General features: G+C 45.5%; 1 protein-coding gene across 5 annotated transcripts in view; it reads right to left on the bottom strand.

Moving 5' to 3' along the window:
- TSPAN14 (tetraspanin 14) overlaps positions 1-24,586 on the bottom strand; it is a 449,587-nt gene that overhangs the window by 293,391 nt on the left and 131,610 nt on the right. The window contains exon 1 of one of the 5 annotated variants that reach the window (XM_069610833.1): positions 650-670. The exons of the other annotated variants lie outside the window; for them this stretch is intronic. The gene's annotated coding sequence lies outside the window, so the exon portion shown is untranslated. Of the gene's footprint in view, positions 1-649; positions 671-24,586 lie in introns of those variants that run through there. 5 annotated transcript variants of the gene reach the window in all.

The following is a 24,586-nucleotide window of genomic DNA, read 5'->3' on the forward strand; positions in this document are numbered from 1 at the left end:
ACATTTAGGATTATGTCGTTCAAAAGCTGATGTTTATTTGCACAAACAGTTCTGAACGTAAATCACAAGTGGCCCTTTGCTCATGACACGTGTTTGGGCAAAAACTCCTTGCCTTTCTAAAATCAGGGCTATGCAATACAAATCAAACAATGATAGCATGTGTGAACAAATCAAAAATATGTGACATGTCATGTATAGTAGCATTCAAGACAGAGACAAAGGATGGGCAATGGGGAAGGATTAATGAGGAAATAAAGAAAATTAAAGAACAGAACATGGAAACAAAGATAAATCGTAAGTATTTAAATCAATTTTTCAAACATAGCAACATGAAGAGAAATCAGTCAAACAACATTTTTTCCTGAGGGCCTTTAGAAATTGTACAGCTTGTAAAATAAATATAACGGTCAGCATTCTACCAGGGAATATGGATGTTGCATAGCTCCACACCTTGGAACCGGTTTGTTTTATTCTGCTTTAGAATCTACAGTGAACCTTATTTATAAATGTGTAAAGTCAGCCCTTATATGACTGTAATAAGTTGCTAAATGTAAGGTTAGACTATTGAGGCACCCAGGTGAACCCACTAACAGTCCGGTTTCATGCAAGTGTAAGACAATGTTCTTAAAATACTGAATAGGTTATTTACCTCATTCAGTCGTACTCCGTTGCTCTACTGTAGTCTGGTGATATCGTAATAACAGGGTTAAATCCCCTGTGCAGAGAAATAAATTAAAGCATTGTGTAAAAACTTAGAAAATTATCTTTGTCATTGTAAATGCTTGCTTGTACACTTTACAGTCTTTATACTAGGCCACGTGCCAAAATAATCTACTAATTGCATGTGTGTGCATTTAAGCAAAGTGTATCTACATAATTAAAGGTCACCACAATTGCAGCCTTTCAGCATAGAAAAGATCATGAGTGATATCTAACGAGCTATAATGCAACCGTAGTGCGTCTATGTGATTGTCCACAAGACGTTCGTGTTCGAAAACAGCATTCCGTGAACACTTCATATCTGTTACGCAGTCGAGTATTTAGCCTGCACGATCTCAATGCATTCGTTCATATATTGACAGTGTGATTAGGAAACACATACCTGCCTGTTTGCAGCTCAATAGCGTGTCAGCTAGGTTGCATTGCGTATGAGGGGTAGCCATTTAACAACTAATATTCTTGCATTGTACGGGTTTCCTTGACAACCCACTAGTCCTTTGTCAGTTGCTATTCACTGGCTGCCATGTTTTGGGAGACCTAAGGTCTTATGTATAAATGATACGTTTTTGCAAATAAATAGTGAGAAACATGGTTTTAACTCCTGATTTTTTCTGTGCTGGGTCTGACTGACCTACAAATTTGTAGCTTAATCTCACGTCAGCTAAAATGCATTGTTGCATACGTTAAGCGGCCAGTAAGTGAAAGCTCTTATTCTTGTGTTGTATTGGTTTCCTGGACAACCCGCTAGTTGCTCGTCAGTTACAATGCACTGGTCACCATGTATTGGGAGACCTAGTGTATTATTGGCGACAGCTACGTTTCAGCAAATAAATATTAACAGGCATGTTTTAAACTCGTCACTTATTGCCTGTGTTGTACTAGTTTGGATGTGGTGTGCACACCGGTGCCTCTCTAATTGGATGCATGATGTAGTTATACGTCATGTGCATCGGAAACCTGTGTACTTCATACAAGATTGCCAGTATTGGATGACTAATTATGGGTAACATGTTACATGCAATACTAACATGTAAGTTACAGAAGATACTCGTGTTGGAGAGTCATATTTGTTGTCCCCAATACTATAAACTGAAGACACCTTGAAACATGCATCACAAAAATGTTCTGAATTTTACATGCAGAAATTCTTCATTGTATGTGAATAGCAGTCACAATCAATAATACTGGAATTAATTACAAAAAGCAGTACATTTCAATGTCTGTATTCAGAACCAGTTTTAGGGTTCTAAAATGGCAAATTAGGCGCGCTTCTTTCTGACGTAACATGACTTCAAGATTACCGCCCCTTCTGTCGAGGCCAAAGTTCTTTAATCCAATAAATCTGGTGTCTTTCTTTTGGTCCAGTTGATGCTCCTGCTGCCAATGGGTAGCTAAAGGCAGCATTCAATTCTGACTGCCAAACCCTGACAAATGTTCGCGGATTCGAATCCGGAGTTCACAGATTGTATTTCCGGTGTAAATGGCATTACATACACAAATGATATTGTAAACCATATTTTGTTTTACAATTGATATTTTGCTTTGTCCCTCTGTCTTGAGTGCTACTATGTATGACATGTCACATTTCCTTTTTTTTTTAAACTTTGTTTATTGATGGTTTTAGCAGATACAACACGACTTCCAATCCACAATGCAATGCATATATTTCGTCTAATACAATATAATCACACAATAGCACATTGATTTCACATAGAAGCTTCGTAATTCAAGGCCATTTCACATAAGTACATTCGAAACGGGGCACATATGTCCTTGGGGCGACTTGTTTTGGGTACAGTCAATATATATTGTTCCCCACATTCATTGGTATATGCCAGTTCTCAGAGAAAGTTATTTATGCGTGGCGGACAAGGGCTTTTCCAACTTTACGCTATACACTTTTTCGCTATCACACATAAAATATTGAATAGTCTCCTGGTAGTTTCTGCACTCTTACCGATGTCCCCGACCAGGTACTTTTGGGGAGTCAGGGAGGCCGGTATTTGTGTTATTTCTTCTATAATACTTGCCACATCTTTCCAAAACCCAGCCACCACCGGACATCCCCAGTACATGTGGAATGATCCCCCCTCAGGTGCATAGCATTTGGGGCATTCCCACGTACCAACATTGGTAAATGTGGCTGTTTTTGCTGGGGTACAGTGGAGCCGATTAAGGACCTTGAACTGAATCAGACGCAGGCCTGCATTCAGTGATAGTTTTGGTGAGCGCACCGTTTTTGGACCATTTCTCCTCAGTGATCGGTGTATTCAGGTCCTTTTCCCATTTGTCTTTAACATTGTTTAGAGTAGGGGTGTGTGTCTGTGTTAACAAATACAGTGTGGAGATTCCTAGGCCTCTTCCCGATGTCGCTGCTTGCAGGCATGGATGTATAGGGGGGCTCATCTGGGAATAGCGGCCATCGCTTACTAAATGCGGATTTCATTCTGTAGTACTGGAGTGTCCCGAGTGGACCCCCTCCCATCGTATTACTAAAGTCATCCATGGTCACAAATTTCCCGTTTGGGAACATGTCCCGCATTTTGATCTCTTTGTTTGGGTCCCAGGTTCTCTGTAGTGTTTTATCTAACGTTGGAGGAATACCAGGGTATCTGCAGAGGGGGACATCCGGGTCATACAAAGTGTCCATCTTCAATTTTTTACATAGTGCGCCCCATGCTCGAACCATACTGCTCACAGGGTCAAAAAGACATGGATCTTTGTGGCGTAGACTAAATATAATCGAGCGGAGGTCGATAGGAGATGCCGCATATTTGTCCATCCATATGTGCGGTGAACTGTCTCATAAATCATACCAGTGTTTGGCGAATTGTGCTTGTGCAACTTGATAATACAATTCAAAATCTGGTGCTGCAAATCCACCCGAACAGTGCGGTTCAACCATTTTTTCCCCCACTTCATTCTAACCGTTTTCCTGTCCCAAAGGAACGCTGCCCCCATGGAGCGGAGCTTCTTGAAGAAGGTTCTCCCTGGCCATATGGGTATATTCACGAAGAGGTAGAGCAATTTAGGGAGAACGATCATTTTCAGAATAGCAACCCGGCCGTACATACAAATGGGAAGTTTGGCCCACATTTGGAATTTGGCGCTAAGGAGTTGTAACACTTGTTCATGATTGTCTGCATATAGCATCTGCCTATCCCTAGAGACCAATGTGCCTAAATATCGAATGTGTTGGGATGACCATTTAAGTCCAGAGGTAGCCACCGGGCATTTAGTAGCTGGAGTCAATGGAAAGATCTCAGATTTGCCATTATTGATCTTATATCCGGAATACGCAGCAAATCCGTGTGTATCCAACATAAGAGGTGTCAGGTTAGTTTCAAGGTTTCAAACATACAGGAGGGTATCGTGTGCATATAATGAGATGGATTGAGTCGGGCCAGACATCCGTATTTCTCCGTTCCTGTGCTTCTGCCTAACCAGTGCTGCCATAGGTTCTATAGTCAGTGCAAATAATATAGGTGAAAACGGACATTCTTGTCCGTTACCCCTACCCAACAGGAACAACTCGGATTGTATGGTTGGTCAGGACTCTGGCACCTGGTGCTGTGTACAGTAGTTTCACATATTTAATAAAATTAGGGCCCATTCTGAATGCTTTCAGCACCGTGAGGAGATACACCCAAGATACTGAGTCGAATTGAGTTGGGCCTTCTCTGCATTCAGCGAGACTGCTACTGCGCATGCATCCGGGTTTATTTGTGCCATTACCCCAAACAATCTACGTAGGTTTAAAGCAGTGGATCTTGTGGGGATGAATCTGCACTGGTCAGGGTGAACCAGAGTTGGCATGCTAGGCAGCAGTCCATTTGCCAACACTTTCGCAAATATCTTGGCATCTGCACTGATTAGTGACAGGGGCCTGTATGACGAGATGTCCTGGGGAGGACGTCAGGGTTTCGGTAACACAGTAATTATGGCTTCTCATTGAATCGGGTAGTATGTTCCGTTCCAGTGTGTCCTCCCATACCTTTAACAGTATCTGGACTAGTTCCGCCTGAAATTCCTTGTAAAGTTCGACCCCCAGGCCATCAGCACCCGGGGCCTTTATAGCCTCAGTAATTTCATCTTCAGTGACTGATTGCTCGAGGGTCAATTTAGTTTCCAAAGGAAGTTTCAGGAGTTCAAGCTCATCTAGGTATTTCTGTATATTTGACGCTGTTCTTTTATCCCGATTGACGTATGATTCTTGGTAGAATTTTGCAAATTCCTGGTTTATGGCCTTCTCCCCTGTGACCACCCGGCCCTCTGTCGAGCTGATACCTCCAATCAGGTTCTGCTGCCGATCCGCCTGGATCAGGTTGGCCAAGGACCTTCCTGCTTTGTTGCTTTCCTCGTATCCATGTGCTCGAGTTGGGGCAGCAATATATTGTATCTCCCTAGCAGCCAGTCTATCAAAGTCCTGTAAGAGTTTAATGATTTCAGCAAGTATTTCTTTGTTAGGAGTATTGCTGTAGGCTATTTCCAAAGTCCGCAGTCGTGACTCGACATAAAGCTCATGATGTACAGACTTCAGGAGGGCCGTGGTTTTGGATATCAGAACCCCCCCTGATCCATACTTTGAATGATTCCCAGAGTGTGGCGCACCTGTCAACCATTCCTACATTATTAGTTAAGAACTCCTCGATCTCAATGTGTAGGGATTCCACGACATTAGGGTCCATTAATATGTTGGCAGCCATTCTCCATCTTCTTGCAGGTTTCGGGGTATCACAAAATACCAGCTCGAGTGATATAGGGGAGTGATCAGATAATGTACAGTGGTGTATCGCACATTTCCTTAGTGCATTTTATAGGGAAGAGGAGCGGAGCCAATAGTCTATTTGCAACTCTGAATCATGCACCGTGGCGTAATATGTTTATTCTCTGGTGTTCGGGTGCAGCTCCCTCCATGCATCTATAAGCGATAGCTGTGGTATGATTTGGTTCAGTGTAATCAATGCCTTAGTGGGCGGTCTTTTAACTGTCGAGGACCTATCGTGCGACATGTTAAAGACCAACTTTAAGCCCCCCGCCCCAGATTATGTGGGATTCATCCAGAGGGATAAGCAGTTCTAAAATGTCAAAGTAAAAGCTTTGGTCATCTGTATTAGGGCCATAGGTGTTGACCAACGTGACTGTCTTGCCTGCTATTTCGCCCCATACTATCACATATCTTCCAAGGGGATCTATTTTATGACCTTTGGATTGAAACCCCAATGAGGGGTGTAATATTGTGATTACCCCTCTGGCTTGGGTAGAATAGTCTGTGTGGTATCTTTGTTTGCCCCAGGTGGCCAATATTTGCCCATTACTGGCCCCTTGAGTGTGTGTCTTTTGCAACATTACTATGTGAAGAGCAGCCCTGTTCACATAGGCTCCAATTTACCTGAATTTCATAGGGTTGTCAAGCCCACGGACATTGCATGATAGAAGCTTAATCCTTAGTCTGTCACCTGTGGAGGGATCATGTATATCTGTATCCAGCCATGGATTTTAATGGTGAATGTGTGAGCTTAGTGTGGACAGCGTCAGCATCCACAAGACAATGAATTTGAGAATTTAACACTCGCAACTTGTGGCAGTTCATATCCTCCCATCTGCGTTAGACAGGAAATCCTGGAACAACCCGTCCCTCATCCACATCATCCACCCAAACCTTTACCAAACATTGATCACTTAAGTCACAAAACTTTCCACAAGAGTCCTGCGTTGTCCAGTAGGCACTCGCGGAACATGCCCCCTTCCTCCCCACTCACCCGCATCATCCACGCCAACTTGCCAATTGTCCCTTAAAAACTTTTGGAGCTCTCCTGAGGTCGCCATGTTTCTGTCACATGGCCACCAGACCCAGGCTCACGACCCAGTTCAATGGTAGTGTGTGGAGACCCCATGGAAGCCAGGCCAACATTTCAATGGGTATAAAGGATATCTGCCATTTTGATCCGGTCTACGTTCTCTGCGGGAGGGGGGGGGGAGGGGGGACGTAGGCCATGGCTGCGGCCGGAGTTTCAAAAAAGTGTGCTCTCACCCCATGCTAGATTCTCATCTTAGCCGGAAATATTAATGCATACGGCACTTGGCATGCTCTCAGCAGTCTTGACTGGTTCATATGATCTTCGATTAGCCTGGACTCCCGCCGCAAAGTCTGTATATATATGGATGCGGTTCTCCTCGTATTGCAGTGTGCCTTGCTCCCTTGCCATTCTGAGTATTGCATCTCTATCCCTGTAATTGAGGAGGCGTGCAATGATCGTGCGGGGCGGCACTCCAGGTTTCGGTACAGGAAGCAATATGTGGTGCGCGCTCTCGACCAAAAAGTGGTCCGGGAAGGCTTCTGACCCGAAGAGAGTTCTAAGGAGGGATTCCACCTACGGTTCCATCGCACCTTTGACAAATTTCTCGGAAACGCCCACAATCTGAACATTATTTCTCCTGGATCGTGATTCAAGATCCTCGCATTTGTTCTGCATCTTGGATAGGTTATCTTGAAGTTGGGCGATATTCCGGCTGTGGTGGGTGATGGTATCTTAGTTAATGCTAATCCTGCCCTCCGCCTCAGTGATTCTCAAACTCTCCTTGTCCACGTTTGCCTTCAGTGATCCGATGATAGCAACAATGTCATCAAGCTTAACATTGATTGCTAAGATAGTTTGTCTACCAGGAATACTGTGTTTATGTCAACTTCCTTTTCTTGTTGAGTCTTAATGTCCCACTTTCCCTCCTCCACCTCCTCACCGGAGGAAATCTTCCACTGGGCTCAAGGATCGATGGGATCTGTAGTCCTTCTCCTTTTTGTTTTGAAGTTTGAGTCTCACACGAGAGGAAGCCACAGTGAAGGCTACTAGAGAGCACTTCCCTGAGGACCCCCCTCCCGGGAGGGACAAATTAGGGGAAAAAGCCAAACGTGGCAAAAAAACCCTCAGAATTATGGCAGCTGGACTGGAAGATGCAGGATTCGAGTGCAAGAACGTATTCGTCCAAATGTGGGCACAGAAATCCCAAATAGTTGAATTGGAGTTCGGACAACAATGAAAGCCCAAAGCATAGGCAGCAGGACAGAAAGTGAAAGGAAGATGCGATGAGGCCACTAGGAGAGTAACCCATAATGAGGTCCACGCACTGAAAAGTAGCATAAACAGGAAGGAGTATTGGCAGAGAAGGAGAGAAAGATAACAAGGAAAGAAAACCGGAAGAGACCGGGACAACAATGCATAGCGCAACAACGGCAGCAAAGGAAAAACACAGCTGGAGGAGTACCTAAATAGTACTACGTACATACGACGTAAAAGAACTAGACCGCTGCATGTATGTAGTTGAAGGCGTGCTGGAAATCAGGAAGTGTGGTAGCGACTCCAACTGGGCCATAGTCGCCAATATCCAAGGCATCGCATGACAGTTTATTGTTCACTATTTCTACCACAGCGGCTCACGATCTATTACTCGGGAGTAAGCCCTTAATGTAGAAGTGATCTCTGGTATTTCTGAAGGCCTTAAAGTCATTTAGTTTCGTGTGTACACACCAGGGAGCAGTCGTCTCTCTCACACCTCAACAGTGACGTATTTTCTAAGTTTACAGGAAGGGCGCATCGACACTTAGTGGTAGGTCCACCCACCGAAAAAGTGTTGGGTTCCGATTATGTAACGGTGGAATGAGCCTGCCTGCCAGTCGCTGTTCAATCTAGGGGTAGGTCCGACCTCTCTGGCCCAGCAAGCTCAGGAGTTTGATTCATCCTGCCCCTTCGGTGAGTTGGAGTCCTCCTTTGCACAAATCAGGTCACCCGGATAGACTGCATCCTTCCACGCACTGCGTTTAGCTCATGCGTAGGTATTATTCACATATGCGGTGCAATGTTGATAGTATCGTCTGCTCCAACTGTAGGCAAACAAGTGGCCTGTGTTCTCCCACGTAGTATTCTTAAGAATTCTATACAACCTCACTCAAAAGATTGTCCGCCATATAACTGAACGCTGTTGGAATGGTTTGTTTGATTCGTATTTATATAGCGCACAACAGAAATCGTGGCATTTGTTACAGTACAAAGCTCCCGCCCCACCCCGCCCCCAGCTCCCGCCCCACGACCCGCCCATCCCGCCCTTCATCACTGATCCTCCCAGAGCAGCCCTCTGCCCGGCAGCCCCCAGCAGCTAAGGGCCCCAAGGCCAAGGGGGGCTCCAACAGAGGCGGCTCCAGGAAGTGTCAGCAGGTGTCCACAGGGGAAGCCAAGGAAGCCATAAGACACCGACAAAACCGTAAGTGTTGGCTTGGGTGGGGGGGTAGAGCAATTACTCTACTCCAGAAAGCTCCTGCCACTCTAACCTACCTTTCAATGGCCTGCAGTATAATGTCAACCAGTGTTTGTTAGCATACGCCACACTTAGATGGAATCTCCAATAGCGCCTCTGTGAAAGTTGAATTTAGAATTGTTCCCACCTGCATTTTAGAAGTGTACCCAATTGCATTTGGAAGTTGCGCCCAATAGCCTCTCTGAGAAAGTTGAATTTAGAATTGTTCCCACCTGCATTTAGAAGTGTACCCAGTGGCATTTTAAGAAGTGTACCCAATTGCATTTGGAAGTTGCGCCCAATAGCCTCCCTGAGAAAGTGAATTTAGAAGTGCACCCAACTGCATTTAGAAGTTGCGCCCAATAACCTCCCTGAGAAAGTTACATCTAGAAGTGTCCCCAACCGCATTTAGAAGTGTCCCCAACCGCAAGTGTCCCCAACCGCATTTAGAAGTGTCCCCAACCGCAAGTGTCCCCAACCGCATTTAGAAGTGTCCCCAACCGCATTTAGAAGTGTCCCCAACCGCATTTAGAAGTGTCCCCAACCGCATTTAGAAGTGTCCCCAACCGCATTTAGAAGTGTCCCCAACCGCATTTAGAAGTGTCCCCAACCGCATTTAGAAGTTGCGCCCAACAGCCTCTCTGAGAAAGCAGAATTCAGAAGTGTACCCAATTGCATTTAAAAGTGTATCCAATTCCATTTAAAAGTGTACCCAATTGCATTTAGAAGTTCCGCCCAATAGCCTCCCTGAGAAAGTAAATTTAGAAGTGCACCCAACTGCATTTAGAAGTTGCGCCCAATAACCTCCCTGAGAAAGTTACATCTAGAAGTATACCCAATTGCGTATAGAAATGTCCCCAACCACATTTAGAAGTGTACCCAATTGCATTTAGAAGTTGCGTAGAATTAACGAGCATGCAAATGCAGAGAAGCGAACAAAACGCAAGAGCGCATATAACTCAGCTGGAAAGAGCAAGAAGGCATGAAGAGTGGATGAGCGTGGAAAACGGATGAGCGTAAAGAACGGACGAATGTTGAGAGCGGATGAGCATAGAGTGCGGATGAGCCCGAAGATGGAACATGCACTGAGATCCGATGAGCGTAGAGTGCGGATGAGCGCGAAGATGGAACATGCACTGAAAGCGGATGAGCGTGGAAAGCGGATGAGCGTGGAAAGCGGATGAGCGTGGAAAGCGGATGAGCGTGGAAAGCGGATGAGCGTGGAAAGCGGATGAGCGTGGAAAGCGGATGAGCGTGGAAAGCGGATGAGCGTGGAAAGCGGATGAGCGTGGAAAGCGGATGAGCGTGGAAAGCGGATGAGCGTGGAAAGCGGATGAGCGTGGAAAGCGGATGAGCGTGGAAAGCGGATGAGCGTGGAAAGCGGATGAGCGTGGAAAGCGGATGAGTGTGGAGAGCGGATGAATGTATATTGTGGATGAGGGTATGGAGCGGAAGTGTATGTGGAGCGAATGAGTGTTTGGTGCGGATGAATATGTGGAGCGGATGAGTGCGTCAAGCGGCTGAATGTGTGGTGCGGATGAGTGTGCGTAACAGGTGAATGCATGGAGCAGACAAATACATAGACCAGATGAGTGTGTGGAATGGATCAACACGCAGAACAGACGAGTAGTACTGTCAAGCCAACGAGTAGTATGTTGTGCCGATGAGTGGGTGGACCGGATGAGTGCTGTGTACTGGACAAGTGTCTAATCTGGACGAGTGCGCAGACTGGACGAGTGCGCAGACTGGACGAGTGCGCAGACTGGACGAGTGCGCAGACTGGACGAGTGCGCAGACTGGACGAGTGCGTGGAGCAGACAAGCGTATATGGAGCAGACGAGTGTGTGGAACGGACGAATATGTGCAACGGATGAGTATGTGCAACGGACGGACATATTATGTATGTGCACGGAACTGCGAGACATAGATATTATGCTTTGGAAAGAAGGGAACATTTGAAAAGCATACATCATACCACACCCCACGCTTACTCTCTCCCTTACACCACCACTCAACTAGAACACAGAGATACTATGACACCATTCGGTATAACTGTTCTCATATCTACATCTCCCGCTCACTCCACATCACTCTAAATAAACATTGCTGGTTTCACACCCCCAGCCAGGCGTTCTCCTCAGGCCGAACGCAGCCACACTCGTTCTGGATAAAGCCGGCCAGAGCGAACACATACTCCTGATATCTCAACCACCACACCTACCGCTAAGAAGCAGCTACCACTCGAACTCCGCACCAGCTGCACACATACCTGGTGTGCACACGCACTTTGACTCTCCCTACTCTCTCTACTGGCCCGAACTTCGGTTCCCAAAGGCGTTCAACCTACCAGCACCTTCAGACCATACCAATGGTATATAAGGCGCTATATAAATGCAAAATAACAACATAACATGGTCATTAGCTATATATATATATATATATATATATATACACACACATATATACACACACACACACAGCTTTCAATATAGTTCTATTACATTTGTGTTATATTACAATATACATGGCAGAAGTGGAGGAGGCAGTCCTCCACTTGCTAGTTGAGGAGAGTGGCCTAGAGGTTGTTGCGGAAGACAGAGATGGAAGTTTCAGATCTAAGGGTGGCAGGGAGTGAGTTCCAGAGTTTCGGTGCAATATAGAAGCCTAGACCTCCCGCTGTGGCTCTCTTTATGCATGGTATGTGTAGCTGGTTGGTGTACTGAGCTCCGGTGGGGCGAGTGGATGTGGTCCATGATATTGCTTCAGATAGGTACGCTGGAGCGGTTTGGTTGATGCATCTGAGTGATTGTGAGGATTTTCAGAGTAATACAGTCTTTGACCTGGAGCCACCGTGCTTCACATCTGCCGTGGGATATATGGTATCTTCTAGGGATGCTCATGGCGGCTCCGAGGGCATTGTTTGTGTGGTTTGCAGTCTGTGAATGCTTTTGGCGGAGGTGCCAGCTAGGAGGGTGTTGCAATAATAGAGTTTGGCTCCTATAGCTGCTCTAGTTATGGCCAAGCGGTTGGGGGTGGATAAGTAGGGTTTAATGACATTGATAAGTTTGGTGCTGAACGCTGATGCAGAGGCTATGGCGCCGACTTGTTTGTTCATCGATAGATTTGCATCAATGTGAACGCCTAGAGGTCTTGACAGAGGATGATACGGAGATGTTTGAGTAGTCTATGTTGAAGTTGTTGTATTGGGGGCTTAGTTTCGATAATGTGTTCGTCTGGCCCAGGATGAGAATCTCAGTCTTCTGCCCGTTAAGACAGAGGCCATTGATTGCCATCCAAGCTTGGATAGTGGCATAGATGTTGTGAAGGGCCGTGGCGTCTTGGTGATAGAGTCCAGATAGGGGTAAAAGTACTTGTGTCGTCTGCATAGTTTGTATATGCAACACCCATGGAGTCAAGTAGGTTGAAGAGGGGTTTTGTGAAGAGGTTATAGAGGGTGGAGGCTGTACAAGATCCTTGGGGGGCACCGCAGTTTATAGTGGTAGGATCTGCGTTAGCTGTGTCTAAGTAGACCTTCATGGCTCTTCATTCAAGGAAGGAAGTGATCCAGGATGCTGCTTGATTAGAGAAATGGGCTGCCTGGGTGAGGTGGGTGGCGACTGTTTGGTGATCTACCAGGTCAAAAGCAGCTGATAGATCGAGGAGGAGCAAGGCAGGTTTGCCTTTGTCCATGATCTGTGAGATTTGATTTTCTAGGTCTAATAAGGCGGATTCTGTTCCATGCCCGACACGGAAGACAGATTGTTTTTTGCCTAGTATGGAGTTAGCTTCTATGTATGATTGGATCTGGATGTGAGCTGCTTTGTCCAGGATTTTTTTTTTTTTAAGGAGGAACGGGACTGTCGTTCTCGGTCTGTAGTTGTTGGGTTGTGCTGGGTCAAGTGTGGCCTTTTTAAGAAGCGGCCGCACCCAGGCTTCCTTGAGATTGTTTGGGACAGTTCCTGTTTGGAAAGATGCGTTAATGAAGGCAGTAATCAGGGGTGCTAGGTCACTGGCGCATTCCTTGATGATTTTGGGAGGGCAAATGTCTGCTTTGCAGAGGGATGGTTTGAGGTTTTTGATGAGATTAAGGACCTCAGGTTCAGTGACGTCTCTGAAGGAGAATTGAGCGTGATTGAGATCACTACGCTTGTCTTGTGTAGGGCGGTTGGTTTTTTGGTTTGGGAGGGCTTTGCAGTGGTTTTGGATTTTGTTCTGGGGGAGTTATTTTGTTGAGCATGGCGGACTCAATGCTGGAACACCAGGCTTTGTCTTTAGTTATCTCGTCAGCGGTAGCCAGAGGAGTGACTAATTCATTAAAGATTGTGAATAGTTCTTTAGCTTGGGAGTTGGCCTTTGAGATCCTATCATTGAAGGAGTTGGATTTTGCTGCTAAAATGACTTTTTTATATTGGAGGGCTATTTGTTTGAAGAGGCTCTTATTTAGATCACTCGGATCCGTTTGGCAGTTTTTAAGCGACTGACGCTTTTGAGCTCGGAGGGTTTGGAGTTCTTCCGAGAACCAAGAGCTGCAGTGAAATTATTTTTTTCCTTCTTGCTTTCAAGTGGGGCTATAGAGTGTTACAAATGGATAATGGTGTTACTAATCATTTACAGTGACTTTCCCCAGTGATGAAGTTGAAACATGCAATCGTATGTTGACAATATTGATTGCATCATGCTTGGAAATAGGGCATTGGAGGTAAAGAACTTTTTTTCCTTCCTCTTCTCTCGTTTGTGTGATGGCCATGTTGTGAAGTCAGGGTATGCTGAACCCAAATGTGCACATGTAAGTGGCTTTAGATAGGCTGACTACATTAAAGTGATGGTAGTTGTATTCCAAATGGTGCATGTCAGTAGACATAGCTGCCCCTTGAGTAAGGATGGATGTTTTGGTTTCCAGGATACAGCAGAGTTAATAGGCGGTTTACACCCAAAATGATTGACGACAGTGGTGGTAAGGACTTTTCCTGTTATTTTATGGTCAGAAGAGTGACTACAACAGCACTAATTTAGGCTGTGTTAACATTGTGTTGCAGGTCTTCACATACACAACTCGTGCTAGTTTGCATAAATCATGAAATGCCAACTATGAAAAATAAGTTTCTAACATTCCCATACTCGCCAGCAAGAATTATGTCAATGGTACTCGCCCTGCATTAAAACTACTCGCCAATGCTAGTGGGCTGGTAGATTTTGCGAGCCCTGCAATGTGAATACTGCAATGTTTTTTTTTAGCTTGCTTACGCAGTCTCTATGGAGAAGATCTCCTGAAGTTCCTATAATTCTAGATTGTTATTTGGAGGTAACGAAACATGTTGCGAAGTGAGTTCCAATACAGTAGCTGTGTAGAAAGATTAGGGCAGTTTTTTGAGCTACATCAAAGTAGCCATCAGGGTATTACCCAATTTGATTGATTTTAATTGATGGTACATCTGGCCGAATTCGGCCATTACCATTCAATCGATTAAAATCAATCAAATTGGTTAATGACTACCGAATATGTGGGGAAGGGGTGTCCACCGCTTCCCATGTTCGGAAGAGATTGCCTTTCAGGTAGCAGGGGTATCCCCTCCTTCCAGGGGATTGGAGGCGGGGAACGTAAAAAAATAAAATAAAGAAAACTAGACCCTGCAGTGTCGGATCGGACCAGCGTAGGAGGGGCTGAACTTATGCCGCATGGTCACAACTAAGCGAACGCTTAAAAGGTAAAGTGGGGGCAGGAGGGGTTTGAGGGGCACAGATTTGTTCATTTTGGCTGCAGCAAAATTGGTTTCGTACCGCAATCGACTATGATCAATTCAGCCGCAAACCATTATGCCACAGCCAAATCGCACAGATCCGCTGTCAGAATAGGAGATTAAAAATGCAGTATTGGCAATTCAGTTGTACATTGCAATCCCTGATCGTCTGAAATTCGTTAGCGTTATAGGAGTTGTATTTATTATTTATCACGTGAGGTGTTGGTTATTGCACAAGTCACTTTATTGGGGTGCACAAGCCATTTGGAGATGTTCGTGTAACCATGTCTTTTTAAACAATTTTGAATAAATCATTAATTTTTGTATCGGCCTTATATGTCTTCACATATTTTGATTATTCAGCACTTGCACAAACCATCTAATGGAATCTGTAAAAATTATTGACCTGGTCAAGCTCCAAGACACAGCTACTGCCATACACTGCCACAATGTATTTTGATTGAAAGGGTCTGTTGTCTTTGGTAATAGAAAAAAACAATGCACAGAAAAAGCAATGCAATGTAAACCGCTTGAGTTTTTGTGCTGCTACAGACAAGGATTTGGCATGCTACGGATGGGCTCACAAAATCATGTGTGCACTGTGTAACGCATAACACAGCTGATAGCTTTTTCCTCTCCAGAAAGGTGCATTAAGTACGACCCAATGAAGCCAAAACAGAAAATTGCAACCACACATCTACACGTTTCTAATATGACAATTTCTGATTTTTTTCAAAATACTTAAACCTTTGAGGGGAAAGTTATATAAAGTGAAAATATCTAATTAAAAATGTTGGCAGACAAGACATGGCGCACACATTAACCAGATTGTGCAGACACTGTTAAAAGAACACTGAAAACATCTGAATAAGCCAACGGTGACAATTAGAAAAACAGCCTGGGCTGAAGCATGTCATAAAACAATAAGCGATGCATCCATTCGTTAGTTCACTCAATCCAAGCAGAGCAACGAAATTGCTAGGAGCAATTTAGCTCCTGGATGTAGCATGAACCGCCTATTTAGCCAAGATACCAACAGCTACCAGAAGCACATTTTTACTCCGAAGTCCTTGTATGCCATACACATACGTATGTGAAAAATGATGTGCGTTTGGGAAGGTGTATATTCGGACAGATTCAGAAGATATCAATGATATGATACATTTTATTTGTATTGCGCTCGTACACAAGTGTTTCAGAGCGCGACTAGGCAAGGGAGGGGGAACAAGGAAGAACACAGCACAACATAAAAACGATCTTAGTAGGCCCAGTGACATTGAGAACGCGCAAGTGCATGGGAAAGGTAAAAGGGAAAAGTGCAAGGAAGTAAAAGCAATAGTTTAAAGGGTCATATACAATTGACAAAGTTATGATCTGCAGCTCATTGCGATGGATTTACGAGATTACTAGGTTGTTCCACAGAGTTAGCACCTGCTCAACATTATGCCCGATACCCAGGAGATGCTTTGAACTCCTGCTCAAAACCATATTTTGATGACACTTCATCCTTCCGTGGTACATATATCATACAACAATTAACTGTAATAATTATACCTTTTATAGTACCTAGAATCGTGAGGAATAAACAACGAAATGCTACAAAAGCATTACATAAAAAGGTAACTGCAGTTATGGCTCACTCACTGAACATTAGCTTTTAGATAGCTAGTGGACCGTTTTACTACACTGCCATTTTGCTTGTAGTTTGCTGCACTACTGTGCAGGGAACTCATTTATGCCTGGATTATTTGTACTGCCAATACTTTAGGGCAGACTGAAGATTGTGCCTCCATTAGGAGCAAATGTACAAAGTTCATTCAGGCAACCTGATGGTAAGCAATATTAACCCTAATTGAGTCACTAAGATTAGAACTTGGGGATTCCAAGATGGCGGCCAGCCGAGCGGGACGCGCCTGATATGCTCCATCCCATCGAAGCAAGCATGCCATCTCGGCTGCGGGGCTGTTTCAAGTGAGAAGAGACCCCATTCTGTGAATCTGGGTGGAATCGCAGTCCGAGATGCATACGACTTCGCCTGGGGTCCGAGAGCCACCTGGAAGCACCCCGGTAGAGCACCAGTGCTTCGCCCACGAAGCTGACTGAGGTGAAGCCAAGACAAACCAGAGTCGGGGGCAGACGCCGTCCCCAAGCCAAAATGGCAGCCGAGACAGTAACGCAGCAGCGGCAGCGGTGGCGTCTCTCCTAGTGTTCCACATTTTGTTGTTACAAAACGTTTTAAAAGACAAATTAGAAGGGCCAAATACTATCAGTACCAAGGACTTGGGTTAGACACAATAGATGATGTGCCTCGCTGCTCATAGTGCGGCATACCTGAAAATCTATGTGCACCTGGGAGACACCCGGGTCACAGGGCGATCTCCAGAAGTGAGCGTCCCAACACACGTGGGGGCCAGAGTGCTTATCAGGCACGGAAAGAATGGAGCGAGGCTACCCCAATTAGAGAACACTCCAGGGTGGAGCCTTGAGCCGTCTCTCTACACCAGAACACAAGGGAGAGATCATAGGACAGAGCTCCTGGCAGCCTGATAGCACTTTGTAGGGAGGGGCCAGTAAGACTGCGACCCCCCTCCCAAGGAGCTGGGGTTGTGGTCCCAGGACCACACAAAGTAGAAAACACAACACAGAGGCGCCTGGATCGGAGCACGACCCGAGACCAGCAACAATTTGCGCCACTACCCAACAATACTCCTGTATCAAGCAAATGCTGCTACCTGACTAGGAAGCTCAGCAGTAGGAACGCCCCCGGCCCACCTGACTCAAAATCCATGGACTGACGAGACCTCGGTGCAGGGGGGAAGCCAAAGACTCATGTCCAAAAGCAAGCGGAAAATCTGACGGTGGGACAGAAAAACCCACATGCCAGGACAAGAGCATTAAAAAACTGGGGCCCCGAGACGTCACCGCAGACCACCGAAGGCAAGGAGGAACAGGGCGCACAGCAGGAGCCTGATTCAGGAGCCAGTAACATGGCAATGCGGAACAGGGACTAAGTTATGCTTTAAGGAGTTCCAGGACCAGTTGATGGCTATATTCCAGTCGAAATTCACTCAATTGAAGATAGAGCTGAAGCAATCACTACAGGAAGTAAAAGTGGACATCACCCTATCCTCCAGTTTAGCGGTCATGTCGGAAAGAGCACTGATGGACATAGCGGACGATGCGAGAAAAAATAAAACAAGGCGTCGGAACACCTCTCGCCTCTCACATAACCAACTCCAATTCGAGGATTTAGAAAACGGCTCCCAACGATCTAACATACGGATCAAGAACCTATCAGAAGCAGTCAATGACAAAGCACTGAAGGTCACTGTGTAGCAACTATTCACAGGGCTCCTCACAAGGGAAGTTTGCATCGATCGAATTCATAGACTTGGCCCACAGCGAGTAGAACAAGGCTCGCAGCTAATGAATGTGCTGGCAGCGATCACCCCCTATTCCCAGAAGGAATCACTACTGAGAGCAGCAAGAAACTCTGGTATCAATGGGTCTAAAGTGCAGTTATTTCATAATCTGGTCCAGACATTGCTGCAAAAGAGAAGAGCAATGGGCCCGGTAGTACGATTCCTGGCACAAAAAGGAGGTCAGATACAAATGGACGTTCCCATTTGGATTGCTCTTCAAGTGGGGGTCCAGCTAACAGCAGGAAAGCCGACAGGCTGGAAAAGAGGGGCCAAAAGCCATGGGAATGGACAACAGCGCCAAGGAGGGCCAATAGGAATTGAAAAGGTGGCGGGACTCTGGGAGCTCTCAGGTTTACTTCACGACACAGAGTTGTCATTGGGCAGGAAAGGAGGCCTACACCCCTGCAGGGACTACGGAGCCTCAGTAACAAAGATAGCACGCAGGCAAATAAGACAGCGACCTAAGGGCCCACTAAGGAGTTGCCGGTTGGTCAGAATCTCAGACTTGGGCTTAGAATTCCCCATAGTACCTTAGGGTGCCAATTGCGACAGGCACGGTTGATCCTAGGAACTTTGGCCCCCCCTCAGGAAGTGAGGAGAGTGGTGGGGGAGGTTGAGGAGAGGGCGGGGCATTATTGTTAGGACATGTTGGTTTGGTCGGGGGAGGGACTGGGGTGGCCTAGGGGGTAGATCTGCTAGAAGGGGGTCTGGGGGACCAAGATTAGTAAACAGTGGTCTTAGAAGGCACAAACTGACACAGGAACCCATTAGAATCTTGACCTATAATGTAAGTCATGAACTCCAGTTAAAAAAAAAATTTAAAAAAATTGTGTGATATTTGAAAGGGGCAAAACAAGATTTTGATGCATCAGGAAACCCCATATCAGTAAAATTGACAAAAAGGAAACTTGAGATAAAGGGCTACTCCCAGTTATATCAAGCCAATGCTACAGATGAGACTGTGGGGGTGCTCATTGCCATGCATGACAGGCTGACGGCACGGGTCCTATATAGCAAGCCAGACCAAGGAGAGCACTCACTCTTTCTTAATGTAATAATGGGGACTTAAACTTCAGCGACTGTATATGCATCCAGGATGGTTATTTGAGGGGTACACTATCACAACGAGGATTATGCCAAGGGTGACATCCTAGCAGGTGACTTTACCATGACGTGGGTTCCCCAAGTGGATAGGCGTACGCGGGCCTCATCACATAATGGCACCGTCCAAGGCACTTAAGCAGAAAATCACTGTGCTGACCCTACACGACAACATCAAGGGCTTCACGTATTTCTCTCAAGTCTACTCTTCCCTATGAAGGATTGATTACATTTGGGTCTCCACCCGCATAGTGGGCAGGGTGATGGGGATAGAACTGGGAACTATTTCCCTCCCCGATCATGCCCCACTGTCAATGCATGTGATGATTGGGAGCGCCACAGCAGTGATCTGGAAGTGGCATCTTCAGTTGGAGTTGATGCAAGACCCGATCATAACAAACTCGATAAAGGACTAAATCAATACCTATTATGTAGAGAACGAGACCCAAGACTTGGCCCCCGGAAACAGTGGGGTGCCTTCAAGGCGGTGTTGAAGGTGCAATTATTAGCCTTGAAAGCGGAACGGGACAAACAAAGGTATTTGTGGGAGAAGGAACTTGAGACCAAATCACGGGACAAAGGCAAAGATGGCAAACGACCCAAATAGGAAGCTACAGAGGACAATAAAAACATGCCCAAGGGCAGTTGGGACTCCTCTGCATGAAAAAAGCCAAAAGGCTTAATTCTATGCGAAACATTACTATGTGAAAGCTAACAAAGAATGCCTGGGCCCGGACAATCTTTGAAGCTGAAAAACAAAGAAGGGGGACATGAGACTACCTTTGAGGGAATCCTGGGGGTATTCCGGAATTTTTATGCAACACTATATGCCTCCAACAACCCAGTGCGAGAAAGGCAACCCGCATACATGAATGAGGTCCCTTTGCCAAAAGTGACACCCTGGTTAAAAGGGAATGGCTGGAGGGTGATATGCAGGAGGGGGAGGTGAAAAAGGTGATTCAATCTAAGAAAAAAGGGGCCAGGACCTGATGGTTACCCTGATCATTTTCATAAACGATATCTAGACACTCCAGCACCATGCATTACTAGGCTCTTCAACTCCTTTAGGTCAAAGGGCACGATCAGATTCGATGAGCAAGACCAAGCTTGTGGTGTTTCCAAAAGCAGGCAAAATGTACCCCGGATCATATAGCGCTGATCAATACGGACGCTAAAATATATGCTAAAATTCTGGCAAATGGACTAACCAAGCTCCTACCAAAATTGATATGACAGGACCAATCTGGTTTATTCAATAAAGACAGACTTACAGCAGTGATTGCAGGGATTGTCACCGGTTAGCAAAAACAAACAGCCATAATGCAAACGCTGGCGCTGTTGGCATTGCTGAATGCCAAAAAGGCATTTCAGAGTCGAGTGGTCTTTTCTGTTACGTACCATGCAACACAAGGCATTCGGAATGCGGTTTGTTCAAATGGTGCGAGCCAATTACCATGCTCCAAAGCTCTGACTGGCAATAAACGGGACTCTTTCTAACAGTATAGCTATAAAGCAACGTACAAAACAGGGATGCCCTTTGTCCCCTTTTTGTACGCCATCTACTTGGAACCCCTGCTGGCTCAGCTTGGAGTCTCAGACCAGGTTAAAGGCATTGGTATGGCTGGCGAAGAACATCAATCAATGATGTTCGCAGAGGAAATGCTGATAGCGCTAGCAGATCCAGAAATATCATTGACTTCACTGATGGCGGAGCTGGATGAATTCAGGGCGGTTACTGGACTAAAAATAAATTGGGCAAAATTGGAAATCTTGAATTGATCCGTTAGTCCTGCTGTCTTGGAACGTCTACAGACCCCAACACAGTTGCTGTTGATAGAGACCGGTATCAAATACTTGGAAGTAGTTTTAACAAATTCACCTAAACAACTATGCAGACAATTATTCACAACTACTTGCAAGGTGAAAGCAGACTTACAAAAATTTAACACCCTTGCGATATCCTGGCTGGGATGGATGATGGTAGTAAAAATTGTGCTTTTAACCAGAATACTGTATTACTTCCAGGCACTGCCGCTCCACATGCCCAAATCCTTCTTCAGTTCCCTCACAAAACTTCTACCAACGCACATTTGGAAAAACACACACCCAGAATAGCGATGACCACCCTGATGGCCCCAATAAATCAGGAGGTATGAGACTCCCTCATTTTCAAAGATACTATGAAGCATCACAATTGCAGGTCATACACCCAAGCCATTTCCAAGGCAACCCATATTAAAGGGCGTACGCTTGACTGGGTTGCTCATCATAACTGTTATATCCTCGTCTCTGACATTTCTCCTATTCCCTGGTCTGATCACTTCTGTATCAAATTAGACATCACCACTTCCAAAGGGCCCACTAAGGCCACCATCACGCTACCTGCTACATTCTCCAGAAGCTCGCGAAAGATCACCAAGGAGAATCGTCTCCCTCACTGCCTGATACCGGCCCTCCAGCTCACCTTCCCTAATGACCCGGTGCTTCTAGCGACAGCCTTCAATCAAGTCATAACTAGCGGTAGACACAATCGCTCCACTCACCCTTAAAGCCAAGAAATCAAAGCCCTCCTATGCCTGGTTCAAGAGGACAGCGCTTGCCACTTGGGGAAAAAATAAATAAAAATAATGACGCCTCCAAAGCAGCATTCATGACTATCTCCAGAGACTACAAAACGGCCATCACACAGGCTAAAACTGCTTCCTTCAACTCCAGGATTAACAATGCCAATTCTGGGACTAAGGAAATCTTTGCTATCTTTAGAGAACTGGAGACTCCCTCACCCCCACCTCTCCACCTTCCACTCTCATAAAGGACGAGACCTGGTGCAACAAAATTCAAGCGGCCATGCTTGACAAACTCGACACCCTGCACACAAGAATTGTAGCTCACCAAAAGGCCCTGTCCACACTACTACACTACTAGCAATAGTCCCACTGCACCCTCCCCCAAAAACCACCCCAGCCATCTCTCCCAGGCAGGCTCCGGTGTTTGAACGTTTGGAACAAAAAGAGAAGAAAAAAAAAAAAAAAAAAAAAAAAAAAGGGAGTGGGGGCTACACGTTGAGTCCACTCAATTTAGAATAGAGAATATGAACCTAGTGTATATGGCATGACTGATGGTGAAAGAGATCTATTTGTTGCCTCTATGGTTATAAGCCAGTGGTGTTGCCATGGTGTCTGCTAGCACCAGTTTACCTCAAAAATAATCTTTTGTTCTTCTTCCGGAATGGAGGGATGCGATTGACCAAGCTTGTTTGCCCGCAAGCGGGGTTCTCAACCATGCATCCGCTGTTCAAGTGGCTTGCATGTCACGTGATTGTGTTTAGGTTTAATGCGTCGACGTCATCACGCCCGCACCTTATTTTGTTTACCAACGAAAGCAGTAACCACTATGGCAAAATTGCGTGTGTCGTCAACACACTGGCAAAGGAGTGCACGGTTCAGGATAAACTGGGGTTTATGGAACAGACGTTTGTTATAGGATGCCCCAGGGCACAGCGATCCATGAAACTCAGTGTCCCATTAAAAAAAAAAAATTAAAAAAAAAAAAATGACAGATGGACAGGCTCGTGATAGGCTGAGAATACTGGTCTTGGTGCTAGACAGTTAGGTTCCATGTAATAATGTCCCCTCAAAAATAACCCCATGCAAAAATATCGCCGAAAAATTGCTGTTTTTTGTGGGGACATTATTGCATGGAACATGCGGAGGACACCCGCGCAACCTTTTTTTTCTGCCCTGTCCCTATATATATGGTCACCCATATAATATCGCCACAACCTTTTCTCAGCGATATTATATACGGCGACCATATATACAAGGATAATATTACCGGATAACGACAGTTACTCAAGATTAAAGCCTTGCATTGGAGCAACTTGGTTGCCTTCTGAAATTGAGCATAGTGGTCGAAACCTTGCTGTTAGGGTTCCACTGAAAAGGTAGCCCATGAAAGTGGTGTCAGTGGTTGGAGATCTTCAAGCAAGACAGCCCTGCAGCCACAGAAGACCAGTTACTTTAAAATAACGTTTTCAGAGGTTGCTGTCTGGCTGCAGGGATTCCAACAAAGCCTATATTCACATGTGGTTTTATGTAAATGGATGTACTTTCTTGAAAGTGTAGGATTGCGCTTGGTGTTTTTGGCTCTCGTGTCATGTCAAGGCCATGCAGAGTTGGACGCACTTCTACCCAATGGCAGAAGTTCAGGGAAATGGCAATCAGATGGTACCCTTTGGTACGTGTAAGAGCACCACATTTGGTCCCTCAGTTTTAACACCGGTATAGCTAGTAATGGAACAGAGCTTTACCATAAAGAAGGGTCTTAACAGGTCGCAAGGATATTCAGGGCCTCCTCAAAATTCGTCTTCAAGTTGTCCTCGATTTGTACTGCAGGACACTTCCCCAGGTATTGAAAGTTAAAGCAGGCACCATGCTTTCGAGAGTCAGAGCTGTTGTGGGTTATACTTCCTCAAATCGCAAGGATGCATACAGTCAATCATTGTTCCAGAAACCCACTAAGTGGAAGCTACAACATGCAACATTTGCAGGCTTCTGCCCCAGGATTCATTACAGGTGCATATTCAGGCTTGAATCCCGCTTACCATTCAAGTTTCTTACAGCTATCCTGCATACTGCAGCCTTTGCTCTCAGAGACAGTGAATAAACATGACCACATGTAGAAATAATGTTCTGGCCCTGAAAATCTGTAGTGGATATTTTACAATGGGAATTTCAGGCGGAACAACTGCCAACCAATCTCTGGACACCACAGCCAGACACGATGAAAACACAACAAGGGAAAACAGGATATTTTGTTAGCCATGACCTGGGGGTGAGGGGGGGGGGGCTAAGCGTTGACTACGAAGCATACACCATGCGCATCCGATGATCCCATAATTGACTCGGGTAATATTCTCGGTAAATAGTGTATGTGCCTTTCACCAGAATACAATTAGACTTAGTCTCATACTGTCACAGCTTGTGCATAGGTGCAATGCCAGCTACATGATGGACTGCTTTTAGGGGCATCAATGCATCCACAAGGTAAAGTGTTGGCTTTAAATTATCCATTGTAATGCTGCATTTCCGATTTTGGTGGCAGCTCTCACATTTACCGAACATGGTGGATCCTGGGCAATAATTATCTGCAGCATGCCTCATCGTTAATACCTGACAAAGGTGGGTGAGCCTAGAAACAGGACAATCTGCGGCAATATAAATATACATATATGTTTTTCTTCTTTAAACCAACGTGTACACCTTCCATATGTAAAAACTATCTGCTACTACTAAAAGTCTGGTCAGCATTTAATCT

This window comes from Ambystoma mexicanum, chromosome 8 (genome assembly GCF_040938575.1).
Source record: "Ambystoma mexicanum isolate Mex_15411 chromosome 8, UKY_AmexF1_1, whole genome shotgun sequence".
NCBI classification, from domain to species: domain Eukaryota; kingdom Metazoa; phylum Chordata; class Amphibia; order Caudata; family Ambystomatidae; genus Ambystoma; species Ambystoma mexicanum.